This window comes from Stylophora pistillata, chromosome 1, assembly GCF_964205215.1.
Source record: "Stylophora pistillata chromosome 1, jaStyPist1.2, whole genome shotgun sequence".
In the NCBI taxonomy this organism is placed as follows: domain Eukaryota; kingdom Metazoa; phylum Cnidaria; class Anthozoa; order Scleractinia; family Pocilloporidae; genus Stylophora; species Stylophora pistillata.
The window spans coordinates 38,289,113-38,308,509 of record NC_142519.1 but is presented as its reverse complement, the minus strand read 5'-3'; the positions used below and the strand labels follow the sequence as shown (position 1 = coordinate 38,308,509).

The 19,397-nt window shown below is 36.9% G+C and overlaps 2 long non-coding RNA genes across 3 annotated transcripts in view; both read right to left on the bottom strand.

Annotated features, from left to right (window-relative positions):
* LOC148742395 (uncharacterized) overlaps positions 1–17,352 on the bottom strand; it is a 280,537-nt gene extending 263,185 nt beyond the window's left edge. Inside the window, exons 1-2 of one of the 2 annotated variants that reach the window (XR_015999689.1) lie at positions 17,163–17,352; positions 12,311–12,363 (exon numbers count right to left, since the gene is read on the bottom strand). This is a non-coding gene — a long non-coding RNA (uncharacterized LOC148742395). Of the gene's footprint in view, positions 1–12,310; positions 12,907–17,162 lie in introns of those variants that run through there. The other variant, XR_015999686.1, reaches the window with a different exon arrangement.
* On the bottom strand, positions 840–7,852 carry LOC148742396 (uncharacterized). The gene is made up of 4 exons (XR_015999755.1): positions 6,573–7,852; positions 5,987–6,172; positions 1,615–3,209; positions 840–909 (listed from the first exon to the last, which is right to left on the bottom strand). It is a non-coding gene; the product is annotated as an uncharacterized LOC148742396 (long non-coding RNA).
* Positions 17,353–19,397: the final 2,045 nt, after the last annotated feature.

The following is a 19,397-nucleotide window of genomic DNA, read 5'->3' as shown; positions in this document are numbered from 1 at the left end:
TGCTGGAAGCAGTTCTTTACATACAAAACAAATCCAATATGTTGTCCTTTGCATCCAAACTTTCTCTGCAGGTCATCTCTGTCAGCAGTATTCATTATCACTTCAATCTGCCACTAAAAATAACAGCATTTCATTATCTCATGCTCTATAAGAAAAAGTCATTCCGATTACTGGAATAGGCCACTACATGCATGTACCCTGTTATTTATTATAATCATGGAGGGGAGTGCTGTACTAGCGACTTAAACATTGAATTCATTACAATCAATATGACTTCCCAACATAACTGTGTAACATGAGAGGTGAAATTGAGCAACCATGTCACAATTCCTGCTTTCTTAAACTTTGCTGAATGAACTTGCTTTGTTTCTTATATGGAATACTGGCCGCAAGATTTGTTGTGGTCTGGTGAGTAACGAAGATGTAAATGCATTTTCCCAACAACAACAAGAAGAGAACAACAAAATTAAGGAAAATGCTCTTTGATCTAAACATCAATTTATGAGTTTCTTGATACATTTGGTTTCTAGTACGTCAATGTATTATAATGAAGGAGGAATAAATTCATTTTATCGATTTCTCGCCTCACTTCGTGGCCGATATTAAGGGAAGGAAAAATGGCTTCTACATTTCGAAGGAAGGATTTTGATTGTTTAAAATAATCGCCTAAGTTTCGTGGTGCATGTCGTGACTAACGAAGAACAAAACCAAAACATCAAAGGGTTGGTCCATGTTTGAGGTTCAGTCCCTGGACTTGAGGTCATGGCTTTGTCCACCAACCTATTGCTTGGTGATCAGTTCTTTCCACATTTGTTAGAGGATGAGTACGTCATCCTCTAACGTAATGGTTCCAATAAGATACATTTCATAGACATTGAATCGGTTGAAAGTCTCGTTAAGACCTCTCACCTGTCGAAGTACAAACGAGAATTTTCATCCCGGAGGATGGAAGTTACTTCACACATCCGATGTACAAAGTGAAGAAGAGAATCTCCTTTTTTAGAACAGGTTTTGAAATGTAACACTGCTGTCGAACGAACCGTCCTGACCTTACAGTGCGACATCAATTTTTTCTGCACTAAATTCACGGCTGTCCACCATTTCAAGTGCGGTTCCTAGGAAACTGGGTCGAGAGGTAGTCACGGCCAATCAAAACTAAGAAACCGCGTTCAAAGAAATCTGTGCTCTTGATTGCAAAGTCTGGATTTTGATTTTGAAATTTGGAATTTGGATTTTGCGGTAAAACAAGAAATCCAAAAACGAGATACGACGCTGAGAAAACAGGGATTTCTATGTCTCACAACTTTTGGGAAATCTAAAGAGGGATTTGCAACTGACTACGGCTGTTCTAGGTGGGGTCTCTAGGTGGGGTCTCTATGGGTTCACCGATAGCTGTAAAACAGCAAAGATATCAGCTTTCGTGTATTGGCTGTGGGACTCGCCGACTCTCCCTTTAGAGCCTTTAGGGATTTAAAGCCGTTTTCCCGATATTCCACAAGTATTCGCAGTTATTTTTAACTCTTGAATATAACTGGGATTATTTCAATAAAGTCATTAACAAGAAAGGCAGAAAACAAAACGCCTTTGGCTCTTCGAATATCTTATCAAGGTTACCTTCGGCTGCAAGTTTCTGTAAAATCGGTTCACTCATGTCTCCACCCTCTGGGACACTTTCTCACAGACAATAACACTTGAAATAGTCAAGAGAAAATAATGGTGATTATTCCTTTCGCAATATTTTAATCATTCCCATGATTCAATTTAATCAGAACACCTAAAAGTGATGTGAGCAAATAAGATGGGCTAGTTATATTAAAAAGAACCGATCCAGTTACTACAGACTTACCTCTATATTCACAAATTTTTAATAATAATAATAATAATAATAATAATAATATAATAATAATAATAATAATAATAATAATAATAATAATAATAATAATAATAATAATAACTTTTATTTCTATAGCGCTCTTATCCTATGTTCAAGGCGCTTTATAACACTGTGCGGGGTACTTCGTCAGACTGCCAGTGGCAGTTTATAATCAATAAAGCGATTTTTTTTTTTTTTTACAGCTGCCCCCTCCTCCCAATTCCCAGTAAACCGGCCAGACCACATCACAGTAATCTCGTGATGTGGGTTCTTTAACGTCCCCTGCTTAATCAAATTATCTAATCAATAGATGGAGGAGACGGGACCTACGGTTTATTCGTCCGGTGCTCTAACCAATTGAGCTAACCGGGAGGCGGTTTGATGACAACTGTCAAAAGACGAGAACGCTGTCTGTTCTCCTTAAAGAAAATAAAACCGAGACATTTCTGTCTTCACTTTTAAAAATACGTCGAATAATTAACAACGCTATTATCGTGTCTTCAGATCTCAAAGAACAAAAAACACAATCAAGAGGTAAGAAACGGCCATTTTCAAAATCAACTCAGTAATCTGGCTGCAAACCATTAAATATCGAAAACCACATCGAGTAGTTCTCAAACAGCTGCTACTCTGACCATAGGAAAAAAAAAAGATTATTATTTGCGTCAATAAATAGAATTTTATTTGTAGCATATAAATGTTCAGGCAGATCATATTTGGAATTACAAAGCGTAGTCAATGTTGTTATTTCATAATGATGTACCTCGTACTGGTTGAGATAAAAATTATATGGTTTTTGAAACATAGTTTTTTTCCTTAACTGAAGGTGCCAGTGACACTCGGGCGATGGAATTTCAATGCAGCTGATATCTCCGTGCTGGTAAAGGAAATCTGAAGAGAAAATTCCCTCCAGAACAGGGCCCCTCTTCGCATATTTTCAAACTCAAACACAAACACGAACAATTCACGGAAAGACAATATCAAAGCAATTATTCTTTGGGCAATGCTGTGACGTAGTCTTAGATTGAGCATCAAACCATAAAAGCCAGAGAGATTAAGTTAAAGAAGTTATACGCAAATGAATGAGGGTGTTACACATGAAAAGACGACCCAGAGATCGTGAAGTAATGATATTGATTTATTCATAAATCAAAACCCTTTTGGTTTAAAATCCGACAATAGATCAAAGGCCTGAGTTGAGAGGAATAGCTCGGGCAATCCAGGAAGGAGTTTCTTAATTATTGTTCAAATGAATATGTGAATTAACAGTTTGTCAACCATCTTCTTAGCCACTGCTAAATAACGACGCCAATTTCCCAGACACCAACTTTGTGCCCTGAAAAAAAAAAATTATTAAATTCAGTAACAAGTTTAATAGCCCTGTAGCATGTATATTGATCTCCTACTCTACTGTACTCGTGCAAGTCGATGGGGCGAGTATTCTCGTTTTATTTCTTCCTTCTCCTCTAGGCAAAAACATACTGTGGCCCATAGACCACAGGCTATCCACTTTTTAAATTCAATTTTATCGAACTATAAATCTCATTTATCGCTCGATAAAAGCAAAATATCGTGCGAGAAATCGAAATCATATCGCGATAAGTGAAAAACTATGGCGCGATAAATTCTAAATTATCGCGCGATCGATTCTTTATGGGCATCTCACGATCCTGTGATACACGTTATTGACGACGCTTGACGTTAAAATGACTGGATGTTGGCCCAGTTCTTTTTTAGAGTTTTTATGCACTGAGACGAGGTTGAGGTCCATAAAAACGAAATAAAAGAACGAGGATAATATCCAGCCATCTTGACCGAACAAGCTTGGTCAATAAAAGATTCAGTATATGGAAAAAATATTTCGCTTTGAAATTACTAAGAATCAATAATGACTTGTTTATTTCGAGAGCCGGGAAAGAAAGCCAACTGTGTTTGTAGCACAGTGTGCCCACGAGGCTCGTTTAATTCTAACTTTGTTTTGATTGTTTCTTCTGCCGCTTATAGCGACTTCGACGCCAACACTGTCCAAAAGTTACGAACTTTAAAGTCCGCCCCACCCACTTTTTCTCATGCGCGGGATCAAAGCGGGCAGTCCTGAGCGGGTAAAATGGGCCCATCTTGCCCTGCCCGCTCGGGTAGCCAATCAGAACATAGGATTCGCGTCATCTTCCAGCTGGTGCTGCCAGCTATATAATAATTAAATAACCGCGCGATAAAGAAAAATTTATCACGCGATATTTTAGTTCTATTGCGCGATAAAATGTGGCATGTCCTCTGTAGGCCAAGTTTTCCAGACAGTCTTTTAAGAAAATGGGGTCATAAAACAAATCACCTCCGTCTCGGTTGAAAACAGCCCAAAGAAAGAAAAACCTTCGTGAGCGCATTTTTCGTTTGAATTTTTTTCGGTCGTTCGAGACAGGGAGATTTTAGTCTTTTTCTTCAGCCAAAGTCCACCAATAGAGCTAAGCCCATGATCAGTCATCTTGAGCTCCGCTCTACCAGCTAACCATATAGCTACAAATTAAATCCAATCTTGAACTTATTTCGAGGCAGTTTTCTCTTTCTCTCCTTCTTGGTATTTTTGGAATATTCCGGCGCGACAGCGTGACCTGATCAGTTAACAAGTCACGTTTAAGAGACCTTGAACTTGACACTGGGATTGACGAGGACTCTCTTTCGGAGTTGAGTTGAGTTTTGTGACCTTTTCGCACCATGACTTTGTTGATTGTTTTGCTTGAAATGTAAGACTTTTCCAAGGCTTTATTTTCATTCAAATACTTACGCAACGTAAACATATATTTCATTTTTGTTGGCGGAGTTTACACTGTAGCCTCTCTATCAGAAAAAGCCGGATTTCTTATTTCACGTTAATTTTCCTATAGGAGCAAAGTTTAGTAATCATAGAAATTAAAAAAAAAAAATTACTAGCTAGGTAGCAGGAACGTGGGTGGTGCTTTATGTAATCCATGCAAAATCTTTTGGCCGATTACTACGCTAATAAAAAACCTCATTAACCACACGTGCCTGACTGTCGATAGAGCTTGTCAACAGTCCCCTAACGGCAGTTGGAATTAACTCCGAATGAAGTAGCTTGTAAGGGAGTGGTAAGGAAGGGGAAGCGCCCTCTTCCTTACCCATTCCCCGTCATCGCTGTTTTTCCTCCCGCTTTCCTTTTCGTACCGTCTTCGACTTAAGAGCCTGTTCAAATGCTACTGTCGATCTGGCAAATGTTATAGATTTTCTTAAAAAAAATTAAATTACTTCAAAACGATCCAGAGACTGGCACTATCTTTTCGCAACCTCCACTTATTTCATTCAAACGCGACAAAAACAAAGGCAGTTTTTTGGTCAGAAGTTCATTCCAAACTAATAATCAACCTGGCACTTTTAAATGCGCTCGCGCACGATGCAAAACTTGTCCAACGCTTCACAACAATTCACAACGCTGAGAAAATATCGGGACCCATGCGATCCATTAAGATCACCGATCACTTCAAGTGCACCTCTGCCAACGTTATCTATTGCATAACTTACACTTATTGCACAAAGTTATACATCGGCGAAACAGGAAGACGACTAGGTGACAGATTCCGAGAACATCTTCGCGTCGTGGAAAGGAATGACAAGGACGCATCTAAACCAGTCGCTAGACACTTTAATCTACCTAATCTTTCTAAGCAACATATGGCTATCTGCGGTCTTTCCTTACATTTAGGCAACACGGAAAACTGCAAAACTCTTGAAGAAAAGTTAATCTTCCAAATCGGCACTCTTAATCCCTCAGGTATCAACGAAGGCTTTTCATTCCACTAATTTATTCGTGTTTTTCTCGTTGCCATGTTCCCACCAATGGCGTAGCTGCGCTTTCTGCATATAAAACCACATACATCCCACAATTCCTCCATTCGCTCTGACGAAGGGCTAACGCTCGAAACGTCAGCTTTTCTATTCGTTACGGGGGCCAATTTACTATTTCAACTTAGTTGATATAACCAATTAAGCATGAAAAAAGCCCAGCGAGATTTTTTTTTTTGTATATAAGATCAGTGATATGTGTCTAATTAATCAGAAAAGTTATTGACTTTAATAGTTGGCTCATTAGTTCACACCAACCTGCTACTCGCTTGTTTAGGCCTAGCATCCTCTGTAGTAATTTTCTGTAACGTTTCGATTTCTTCAGTCACAGTCCACTTTGTTCTTACATTTCCCCATGGCTATTTCTTGCTTTGCCTGTTTCAGCAACACATCTTGAGTTGATTTACACATGTCCAGGAGGGAATACAACTGTTTTTTCATCCTCTGTGAAAGTATTATCAATATATTACGATAAACAGTCATAGAGGCAGTTCTGTCTGTTTTGGTTGCCCAGGCTCAGAGTGTTCAGAATCGATCACCTTTCCAGAGTAATAAATGATACCAAGGGTACTGCTTTACTGCGCTCTATAATTTGTCTGTAGAACTTGTGACACTGACCTTAACAAACAAGATGCAAAGGGAAAAAACAGAGCAACAGAGCTCATTGATGCCGTCGGTTATCATTAGACAGAATCCTCCTCGACACTTAAAATATTTTTGGCACTTCTAACGGGCTGTTTTAATATCTTTCGTTCTGGGTTTACCCAAAGCGTTGAAACCTCTACAAAGCAGTGCTTATTTTCCTTTTTGTCGAGAAAAAGTGTGAAATGGAGGCGAGACTTACCAAGTGACGTCCTTTTTTGTTTTCCGAAGTTGGCGATCCTCTTCGGATATACCTCCTTCTCTCACTCCACTGCAACAAGACCACATAAATAGAGAAGACAAGAAAAGTAGTACCTCGTCAGTAAAGTGTTTTAAAGACGAGTGATTTTGAAAGATGGTTAAGTTGTGAAAACGTTCCGACCACGTTTCCGTTATCACGAAGTTCAAGTAATGATGATAATGATAATAAGATAATAGTAGTCATGATAATCATGATAATAATAGTTAAAATCCTAGTAATAATTGACCACTCCCCCAATGAGGCTTTTCAGTGCTAATAGTGACAAATTGTTAATAAACTTTCATTCTAACACCTCGCGCAAATACACTTTCGAAACACTTTAGATTCGAAGTCTAACTGGCCTACTCCAGAGGGCCAGGTTCGCATCACTAGATTTTTTCATCAAAAAATGTCGCCACGATATTAACAAACTTAAATTCAATCGTAGCACCAAATTTTCCAATCTCTCCTTTGAAGAGTGGTCGCCACTGAAAAAACCTAAAAAAACGCAGAGACATTTTTATCAAAGCAGCCGACAAGGGCGGCGCAGTAGTTGTTTGGAGGACTCATCTTTACCAAAAAGAAGCTTTGCGGCAACTTTCTGACACCTCTTTTAATCAAAAGGTTGACAAAGATCTCACTTTCACTAATCAAAACACTGTCAAAAATACGATTAACGAACTCAACTAAACAAGATAAACAAGAATTGCCGGCCACAGCTAAAAATCTCATCACTACCACTCCTAGAACTTCTTCTATTTACTTTTTCTCTAAAATTCACAAACCTAACAACCCAGGTCGACCCATTGTCTTTGCTCGCAGTTGTCCCACCGAACTTATTTCCAACTATTTAGACAACATTATGGCTCCCATCGTCAAAACTTTACTATCATATATCAAAGACAGCCAACACGCTCTTCAAATTTTTCGCGACTTTAATTTCCTCGGCCAAGGCAAACTTCTTTTCACCGTGGATACTACATCTCTTTATACTATCATTCCCAATGACGAAGGTCTTCTGGCCCTCAAACATTTTTTTTCATCAACGCATTGTTAAGGAACCTAGATCTGAAACACTACTTCACCTAGCCGAACTAGTGCGTACACTCAACTGTTTTTCATTCGGGGACAATTATTTTAAACAAACCAATGGCGTAGCCATGGATACTAAAATGGAACCCAGCTATGCCAATCTCTTTGTAGGTTTTGTCGAATGCTAATTTTTCAGCCAATAAATGGCCCCAAACCTGAACTCTGCGGTCGCTATATTGACGACTGTATCGGCGCTTCCTCCTCTAACCCGCAGAGAGTAGTCAGTAGTAGTAGTAGATACTTTTATTTAGCTAGGGTAACTCCTACAGTTACAAAAACTGATATCCTTAGAGGCCCCAGATAAAAAAAATATAAAAATACTCAAAACTAATCCTAACTAAGCTTATAGAAGAAAAATCCTAGAAAAGGTTAAAAATTTATTAAAAACTATTCATAAAAACTACAAATTACGATTAAAATCTTCACATCCATGATGATAAAAAGGTTTTTTCGTACATTCTAGTTTGATGGAGGGAAGACGGAGATGATTACTTTGCCGCATCTTTCTCTGTACGATATCTCTTTTAAAATAAAAGTGGTCCATTAAAAATTGCGGCCAGCGCTTATCTAGACATTTCTTCACAAGGTTTAACGTGTGTATCTCCCGTCTAAGTCCCAGTGTATCATATTTAAGGTGAGCTAGCGCTTCATCACTGCTCTTAGTTTGCATGATAATCCTTGCCGCACGTCTCTGCAATTTTTCTATACTATCAGCATTCGTACGGCCGCAATAATTCCAAACGGCATCACAATAATCAAGAACAGGAAGAATAAATGATCTATAAATTATACTAGTAGTATGCATACTAATGCTCCGCCTGGTGCGGCCAAGAATTCCTATTCTCTTACTAACTTTGCTTACTACATAATTTACGTGTGTGTTCCATGAAAGCGACTCATCCAAGATTACACCTAGGTATTTATACTCAGCAACCCGTGTTAGCTCCTTGCCATCGATATTCACAGAGAGATTAGCATTTGCTAACCAGTAGAGCCAGTACCAAATAAAACACATTCAGTTTTGCCTTGGTGAATAAAAGGGCTGTTGTCTAAAAGAAAAAACCAGGAAAGATTTATTACTCGACGTTTCGGGGTCATCGTGACTCCATTATCAAGAGACTAGTTTAAAACATGCATGTTGTATATTCGCATGCGTAAGCCAACACTGAACGTGCAAACGGATTCCATCCGCGCCAAGGTGTTTATTTAAGCCGTTCAGTCTAATTTATGCTATTCTTGTACCTTTCCTTATTTGCATGTTTTAAACTAGTCTCTTGATAATGGAGTCACGATGACCCCGAAACGTCGAGTAATAAATCTTTCCTGGTTTTTTCTATGCCTTTGCTTTAGCAAATCCCTGCTGATCAAGTTGTCTAAAAGCCAGTCATTAACCTTGGCAGGTTCACTGGTAAGTGTACTACTTATTTCTTGGGCATTACTAGCGGTGAAATAAATAACTGTATCATTAGCGTACATCAGAATCTGGGCAGACCGTTGACAAACAGGACAAAGAGTAAAGGGCCAAGAATTGACCCTTGCGGGACACCCGAGGTAATAAGACATGGATCAGAGTTTTCTTTACCAAAATTTACGAGTTGTTTTCAGTCTGTCAGATAGTTTCGGAACCAGTCTAACTCAACGTCCTTAAGTCCATATGACTCTAGTTTGCTAATAAGTACTTCGTGATCAACAGGGGAGCTAACTCAGTTTACAACCGCAGTCAATTCCTTACAAGTCCAGCCCTAAAATATACCTAGGAAATTTCCGACAGTTCTTTATCCTTTTCAGACATCAAAGTTTCAATTAAAAAAAATGGTATATGCACTAGTGTGTATCACAAACTTACAGACTCACACTACTTTCTGTATTCATATTCTCACCCATCTCATGTCAAGAATTCCATTCCCTTTTCTCAGTTTCTAGGACTTCGTCGTTTATGTAGAGATGTCACTGTGCCAGCCTTTCGAAAAAACGTGGTTACCCTGTTTTTGTCGTTCAAGTGAGTCATCACCGCGCCCAACTTATTGATCGACAGTCAGCACTACAAACGTCACAAAAGGAAAATTCCGACTGCATCCCTTACCAGAAAAGATAACCATGAAGCTTACTTTAAGTATAGTACAAGTATACTGCATCAATAATAGTTATACTACAATCATACTTCAATGGTACTACACTTACTTAAGTACAGCTGCAGTACCATTTTTGAAGTACACTTTGAGTATACTGTTCGAGTGAAAATCATTTTCCTTGTTGATGATGTAGGGTATAAGTATACTTGAAATCTCTCACACAAATGTAAATCATGGTCAGGTCTGATTAAGTAGGAAAAACTATACTGGAAAGGTACTGAATTGCCTCAGTTGAAATAGCAGTGTCTTTTCATGTATCTGTTTCCTAATTTTCCGCGCAGTTATATTTGTTTGTTAATAGTTATCAACGACCGCTATTAATTCATTCCATTAATTCATTCTTGTTTTTCTTGTCACCATGTTCTCACCAATAGCATAGCTCCACTTTCTGCATATAAACACACGCACAACCCACAATTCCTCCATCCGCTCTGACATCAAGGGCTTAAATGCTCCAAACGCCTGCTTTTTAACTCTTTTACAGTGGCCAATTTATAATTTCAAGTAAGCTGATAAAACCAAATTACCATGTTACACCCACTGACACAAGCACCACAGCTTCTTTAGAAACTACCTTTATTTTCACATTTAGAAAATGGGGGAGAAAGTATGTTGAAGTTATACATGTTTTTACTCAGGCTGTTTGAAAGATGCATTTAGTAAGGTCAAATAAAAAATTTAGAGGAGGCATGATCTTTCTTTCGGTCAGGTTGATGAACAACAGTAATAAACTAAACACGTATACTGTCAGAAGTCAGATGATGTTGTCATTAGTAAGCTAATGGAAAGAAATTAGTGGAGGACCTAATTTTGCCAATTAATTTAGTTGCAGCTGAGGCATTGTGAGTCAGTAAGTTAGTTGATAACACATGTCATGGTTTTTATTAAATTGTTTCTCACTGCTACTCTTGAAAATCATTTCTACAGCTGACTATGTGTTTACTCTTTCATCACCTCTTCAGCAAGAGTTATTGGAGGCTTGATGCTCATCACCATTTTAAGGATTTTCACAATTTTGAAAGGAATTGAATTAAGAAATGATCTTTCCTAAGATCATGTTAAACTTAGACTCTTGAAACCTTTTTAAATGGTTCCAAAGGTTGTTCTTTGTAGAAATCCAGACAAGTGCAGCCAAATCATCTATTTTTCATTAGCTGGCATTGTGTCATCTCTATAAAAACAAAACAAAACTAAAATAAACTAAAAAAAAATAAAATAAAAACACGAGGGAAATTAATTCAATTTTTCATATCCTATAATCAGCAAATGGTGAACTAGTGGTTCAGTCACTACAGAAGATATTATAATACTAATTTCTCATGACACAAATTTCATTAGACCAGCAGATGAAATTGAATCAAGCAAAGAAATGAGTAGACTCACACGTAGACTGTAATTTCTTATAAGTAATTGCAGAAAAGAAACCAGAAAACATTCAGGCCTCAATGCTAAGTGTTCCTGAAACAGTTATTAAAACAGTGCAAGATAGAATTTTCAAACTCTTGTGGAAAAATAAAAAAGATAGAGTAAAATATGGTGGTGTGAACTTCCCAAATGTCCACTGTGGTAAAATCACTTCACTTGAGCTGGTTAGGCAGGTTTCTAAATTTCACAAATGAGACCTCAGGCAAGCTATCCCTAATAGTTATTTTAATAAATATGGAGGATTATCTTTCCTATTGTAATGTAATTACAACTCTAAGCACTTTGACAAGAAAATGCCTCTTTTTAATAGCGAGATGTTACACTATTTCAAGTAATTACGAAGAGTTATCCTGATGTTTACAATAGTGAATTTATTCTTTGGAACAATAAAGAAATTACAATAGAGAGCAAATCTATTTAATCTGGAAATATTTGTTTGGAAAAGTGCTAATATTAAATAGAGACGGTAAGTTCTTAACTCTAGGCAATTTTCAAAGGAAATATAATGTTGAACCAAACTATTAAAAATTTTCAACTTATTGCTGCAATCCCAAAAAGCACAGGCATTAACTGCTGTAACACACAGAAATATATTAGAAGAATGGGATATTTTCTATCAGTCTAAATACAAAGTTATCTCTAACTAAATGTAGATGTAAAGATTACCACAAATTACTTCAAGAAAAGATTAGGACACAACCTACTGCCGTTAAAAGATGGTCAAGACATTTGGTGAACTTTGACTCTGGTTGGAAACAGATCTTACACAATTAAAACTCACAAAACAACAAGTGACAAAAAGCTAAGAGGATTTGGCTATATATAAGGTTTTCCCCAGAATATATTGTCACTAAAAAAGGAACTCAAGCAATTCAAAATCAGAAATGATGACTAATGCTTTCAATGCAAAAATCCTGATTCATTAGAACACACCTTCTTGGTCAGTGCCCTGTGAGTATTCAATTCTATCCAGAAATCATATAGTAGTTCAATATTTTTAATAACACCCACATAAATTTATCTGTTAACCAAATTTTACTTCAGATTTACCTGCCTCCTGCCATTAGTGATATTACCTCCGACACCAACTGGATTTGCTTATCCTATTAACAAAAGATACATATACAAACTGTGGTCAAAATAATGAAAAAATCTTAGTAAGTTACAATTTACACAAGGAAAATTGAGAACTTTATCTAAGGTAGTAAAATACAAATTAATATTGTCAACAAACCTTTTTTTTTTGCTTTTTTGTTCATATCATGTGTTATTGCAAAATAATAATAACAATGAAAAAAAAAAAGAGATGTGCATAATGTAAGAAAAGTAATTGTAATTGCCAGTGGTGTACTGTAAATACCATATTTAACTAAGTAACGTAAACATATAATTAACCATAAGTGATATAGTATACTGTTATTAGTCAGCGCTCTAACAATTGCCTTGTTAGCTCAATTGGTAGAGCGCTGCAGTAGTATCGCAGAGGTCAGTGGTTCACATCCCGTACAGGCCTGATTTTTTTCAGGTCTGATTTTCGCTATTGCATAAATAGCACTTTCTACTGCAAGGATCGTGCATCATACGTATCTATAACCGCAGTTCAAAATATATGAACTTCATATATTCATCATATCTGATTTATGATCACGGGTTTATTATGAATCAACTTAATGGCCTGCTCCCTAAGTTGGCTTGTTAGCTCCATTGGTAGAGCGCTGCACTAGTATCGCAGAGGTCAGTGGTTCAAATCCCGTACAGGCCTGATTTTCTTCAGGTCTGATTTTCGCTATTGCATATATAGCGCTTTCTACTGTGAGGATCGTGCATCATACGTATCTATAACCACAGGGTTGTCATTAGAAAATGTAATAGGTGTCTGATCTAAACTGAGTAGGCGGCTGAAGTAAATCGTGCTTGCGAAGCAAGCACAGCGTGTTGCGTAGCAACACGCCTCTCTAGGGGGGCCCGAGGGCATGTTCCCCCGAAAAATTTTGAAATGCGAAACTCTCTGTGACGTACTTTCCAGCATTCTGGGGCATATTTAAGTAGCATTTTTAGCCACACATTGATGTTAAAATCAGTTCAAAAATATGTACAAACGTGGAAAGTTTCTTTCCTTAATTCCACCACTTTCTTTTTCTGATGAAACGTTGGTGTTCTCGGTCACAATTTCTAGAAGCAATAAATGAATGAAGATTCGTTTTCTTCATGAACTTCTTCCACAACGAAAATGCTTCGGCCTTCTATTCTCATAACGTTTTCTTTCACTGCGTTTTTGTCTTGTTTTGTTTTTGTTTTGGTTTTTTTTTTTTTTTGTCCATAGAATCTGGTTTATAAATTTGGTTCATCGTGTTGCAATTCAATTCCCCCTTTTTCGCTGTGAAAACCCCCTGGATTCAAGCTCTACTTCCGAATTTAAAATAGGCGTATGTTTTGTCTATCAACGTATTTCCTCTTATCTCTAAGCATCACAACTGATAAACATCTGGAAATCACCCGCCGAATGCAACGAGCTTTGCAAATCGCGATGACATGAAACATTTGACCTTTTAAATCCATAACAAGGACTCGAAAAGGTCCATAAATTTTAAGAAAGTTAAATTGTAGGTATTTTAATTCAATTGATTTGGTGAACAATTGCTAACGTCGCGAAATCTTAAAAAAAACAATCTGGCGGCAACTTTGACGGCCACGTATGGTTGGAACGAAATTTACAATGATCGAAGAACTTTGTCGAAATCGTAAACAAAATGACGAAATTTTCCTTCAAAATGTCTCCGTCGGATAACGTAAAACATGCTCTTTTCTGCGGGTCTAAAGCAGCAATTAATGAAAGTCTAGCTGTCCCGAACTCAAGAGAACATCTTTCTGTGATTATTTAGCGTTATAGCGGTACGTGTTGACGGCAAATTAAGGCGAATCTTCCTGCCTTTGTAATTATTTAGAGTGGAATGAACACAACTGATTCAGCAAGGTGAAATTGATCTTGATAAACTTCCTTTTCCAACGCTCTTAAAGCTCTTTTGAAAGTATGTAGTTGATCGGCAATAATTTGCCATTATATTTAAATGAGATATATCTGTGTTATTAAATGCCTCGGTGAGCTTCGTAATTATGATATTTGACAGCAATCGAAACTCTTTCTTACCTTGGTGGCCCGGCCTCGTTTTCGCTAGATTTCGTCTTCTTCGATTGACCTGAAAAGTAATCTTGAAGAGATCGCTTTCTTCGCTGGCCATCCATTTTCGATTTTCGAAGCATCAACGCACGTGTGAATTGCGATCAGTTTCGTGCTTCGCTAAGTCACGCATTTCATGTTACTCGTTAGTTAGCTGTACCACTGATAGTTTTTGTACAGTATTTCCTGTATAGGTTTTTAGGTTTTTCTGTCTTCCATAACATCAGGAGTATACAAGAGAATGATCACTAAACTAAGCTTCAGATTTACAAAAAGAAAGATTTCTTTGGAAGACAGATCTCAATATTACAAAAATTCTTTCGCTCCGACGAAGGGCTAAAGCTCGAAACGTCAGCTTTTGTAATCGTTACGGTGGCCAATTTACCATTACAACTTTGTGGATATATCCAAATTATTACAAAAATTCTGCTTCACAAAGTAGCCGGCGCAAAATGGTCTGACAGCCGGCGGATTTCCGCCGCCTACCGGCTTCTAATGACAACCCTGTAACCACAGTTCAAAATATATGAACTTCATATAATCATCATATCCAATTTATCATCACGGGTTTATTACGAATCAACTTAACGGCCTGCTCCCAGTTGGCTTGTTAGCTCAATTGGTAGAGTGCTGCACTAGTATTGCAGAGTTCAGTGGTTGAAATCCCGTACAGGCCTGATTTTTTTTTTTCCGGTCTGATTTTCGCTATTGCATATTAAATAGCGCTTTCTACTGCAAGGATCGTGCATCATACGTATCTATAACCGCAGTTCAAAATATATGAACTTCATATATCATATTGTTATTAGTGCAAGTTAAAGCAGCATTGTAAGTAATGTATTGTATTGCAGTGTACTGTTGAGTACTATAAAATTTTATTAAAAAAAATTAATAAAAAATAAATAAAAAAATGGAAAACTAAAAATAAAAGTCAGATGATTAGAAGAAAAATAAAAAAAATTCAGGCATTGAAAGGATTTGAACCCCTGCCTTCAAGATACTAGTTGGACAGTCTACTACCAGCTGTCAGCTATAAAGCCACATGTTAATGGACAAAATTTAGAGGCAAATCTAAATCAAAATTTTCAATAAATAATTCAATTTGAGCTGCAGATGAAAATTCAGCAAAGAAATGGCCCTTGCAAATGGACTGGACATTGTAGTACCAAGAGAGAGAACTGAGCTAAGAAGCCAGGTTCAGCAAAAAAACTAAGAACAATAAACTCATTTGCCCTCAAATGCTAAAAAGGAAAGATTTTCAATAAGGGTTATCATAGAGATGCCCAGCATTACTACTGAAAGCTAAATCCAATATGACTCAAATTGCTAAAAATCTTTGTGTTCTATAATAAATATGTGGTTGCCATGACACCAACACATGAGAATTGTAACAGTGAGAAACATTAAACAGTGATAAGAGTTTCCATCAGAAAGTCAACCCATAAAACTAACATGTATTGTAAATGGTACAGGAGACAAAGCACTATTAGATATGGTGCCAATTATGCTAAAGCAATCTAAAATTGTGGAGAAAGAAATTAAGATGAGACAACAGAGCTGTCTGTCTGAGCCTATGTACAACTGTACAGCATATCTGTCACCATTTTGATACCTAATTCATTCTTCTATGTTGTTTTATTAGTGACTTTTTTTTTCCCTGGGTAACATTGATGCTGATATACTTATATTGCAGATCAGTTTATTCACATTATAGTGACTTTGGACCCCAAAATGTAACAAGTATGTCTGTTTACAAGAACTATGCTGAAAACAATACCATTAATACTCAGTTTACTAACAGTATAAAACTACTCACTCAGGTTTAATTAATAGTCTGGGCACATACAACTTTGTAAGGGGTTTTAGGAGGGCTTATAAACAAAGGGCCTTACAAACACAGTGTATATATCTGAGGGGGCTTAAATTTATAACCAGAACAGAAACAATTTGATACAAGCTGTAGCAGCACTCATCAAAATATGTTTTACATTATTTTGAGAAACTGCATTCATGAGGATTTGAGTTAATGAATCTCTTGATACATTTTGTTTCTAGTACACACTGTACATCAATACATATATTGTTTTGTTGTGTAGTATATATCACTGAGTATTTTGATAAGTTGCACTGTATTTTGACAAGCCTATAGGGCAAGTCAAAATTAAACAATGAGTAAAAATTCATTCTCAGCAATACACAAATTGCATAATAAATATATCTCATCCGACTTTTCTTTGTGTAGTATTGCTAAGTATTTTTACGAGTTGTGCTATATTTTGATGAGCCCATAAGGCGAGTCAAAATACAAACAACGACTAAAAATACTCAGTGATATTACACAAAAAAACGTCTAATAAGAGATTATTATCCAACACGCCAAATTGTTATTTCAGTGTGGGCGACTTTCGCGGATATTTCTGGAGTACAAATATCGCGTTATATCTGTACTCGTGAGGAACCACGTTAACTCATTTTGTCGATTTCTCACCTCACTTCATGACCGATATTGAGGGAGGTTAAATGACTTTACACTATATTTCGATGGAAGAATTTTGAATGTTTAAAATAATCGGAGCAACTTCAGAATACCCGTCCACATCATTTACATATGTCGGGAGGCTTTCAAGAATTTCACCATTTGTTAAAGGATAAGCACGCAATGGTCCTAATGAGATACATTTCATAGACATCGAATAAGTTAAAAGTCTTGTTAAGACCTCTCACCTGTGGAAGTATAAATTCGAATTTTCATCCAGGAGGGTTTGAAGTTAGTTCTCACATTCGATGTACAAAGTGAAGAGGAGAAAACTCTTCTTACAGAAAAGGTTGTCAAATGTAACACAGCTGTCGAAACGAACCGTCCTGACTATACAGTGCGACATCAATTACTTTCAGTACTCAATCCAAGGTCGTGCGCCATTTTGAATGTGTTTGCTGGGAAACTGAGTCGAGAGGAAGTCACGGCCAATCAGAAATAAGAAAGTGCGTTCCAGAGAAATCTTTGCTTTTCATTGCAAAATCTGGTATTTTGAAATCCAGGTTTCGGATTTTATTGGGGTGATTCCCTGGGTTTTGCACCGGGCAAGCTTTTCTGGGCATAACATTGTGACATCCAAGATGGCGGCCGTTCTTCCCGACCTCGAGTTGTGAATAAGAGATCGCTGCAATGGCGGCCGATCAAGGTAATGGCGTTGCGTGCACAACATTTCGGATAAATTAGGTACAATTTTACCCTATATCTTCAAAGGTCTATGATAATCAAGGCACACGACAATATATTTTTTCATTTCTTTATCTATCTCGGCAAAAATAGTGGCAAAGTAGCGACTGCTGGCTTTTTTAATTCTACTCGCAATTTTGCGACTCCTCGGGAATAATTTTTTAGTCGCAAACATAAAAATTAAGTCACAAATGCGACTGTATTGGTCGCAATTTTGAGCCCTGAGAACAGTGTTTTTTTTTTTTATCATGAGCCTCATTATTACCTACAAGTACCTACTTAAGAACTGTACTCAATATTAGCAATACTGTGTTCTTGCAGTGACAAGGCCTTACGAACCACAAGAGCATGTGCCCCTGTGGCACAGGGAGGATTGTTATCACTCTATGAAGCTATGTTTCAGCAGTATGGCCTGACATGCGAACAGGTATGTTTTAAGGACTATTGCAAGATATTAGTGAGGTTCATTTTTATCAAAATTGAAACTTTAAGTGGTATTAAGAGATTTTTACGGGGTCACAGATCATGTGGAAAAAATCACAGAAGAAATAATGAGGAATCTCTATACTCACAGATATCACTATGAACTGTTAGTAGTTTTATGACAATTCCATGAATTTCTAGTGAAAAACCCATTAAGATCATTTCATGGCCCATGAATACTGCAAAATGAAAATTCATGGGTTAAGCCCTGAATTTTCCTTGAATGGGAAGAATTTTTTTCATGACCCATGAATTTTCTTTTAAGCCTACTTTCATGACCCATGAATTTCCCTTGAAAGTCACCAGAATGAATTTCATGACCCATTAATTTCTTTAAAAGCTTACTTCATGACCCATGAATTTCTTTAAAGTCTACTTTCACGACCCAGAAATTTCCCCTGAAAGTCACCTAAATAAATTCCATGACCCATTAATTTCTTTAAAAGCCTACTTTCATGACCCATGAATTTCCCTGGAAAGTCACCTAAATGAATTCTATGACCCATGAATTTCTTTTAAGTCTACTTTCATGACCCATGAATTTCCCTTGAAAGTCACCAGAATGAATTCCATGACCCATGAATTTCTTTAAAAGCCTACTTTCAAGACCCATGAATTTCTTCTAAGTCTACTTTCATGACTTAATTGTTAGTTTCCTCAGAAAGTCACCAGAATCAATTTCATGCACCATGAATGGCAATCAAATAATTCCAAGAAATCCTCAATATCTTGAATGTAAAGGTTTTAAGACAAGGAGTAATTTTAGAGGCTTAAGACTTTGGTTTGAACACTAAAAGGTATGCTATACAAAATGTACCAGGAGATATATATAGTCATACACTGTACATGTATATCTACGTTTATCATGAAATTTATTATTCAAATGAAGTTTTAGTAAATCTTAACATTAATAGGCATTTTTTCATAAGGTAGCAGTCAATTATGTTAATTGCAAATTGACACTCCTAGATTTGCTTTCTAACCTCAAAGGCGTCTTGGATTCCATAATCATAAAGGTTTTTATTGTGATGCAAAAAGTCTCATGTTGACAGATGTGCCAAAATCATAGAACATAAATATAATCATGAACATGGGAATGCTTCAAAATGTGCAGAATGGTGAGCATCTCTGTCAGTATAATTATCTTATATTTCCTAAGGTGGTATCCATCTGTTTTAATAGTGAGGTTAAAACACATTTGAAGTCACATTCAAAGTTGTGATTGGTGCGCACACGGCTTGTGTTATTTCTTTCCT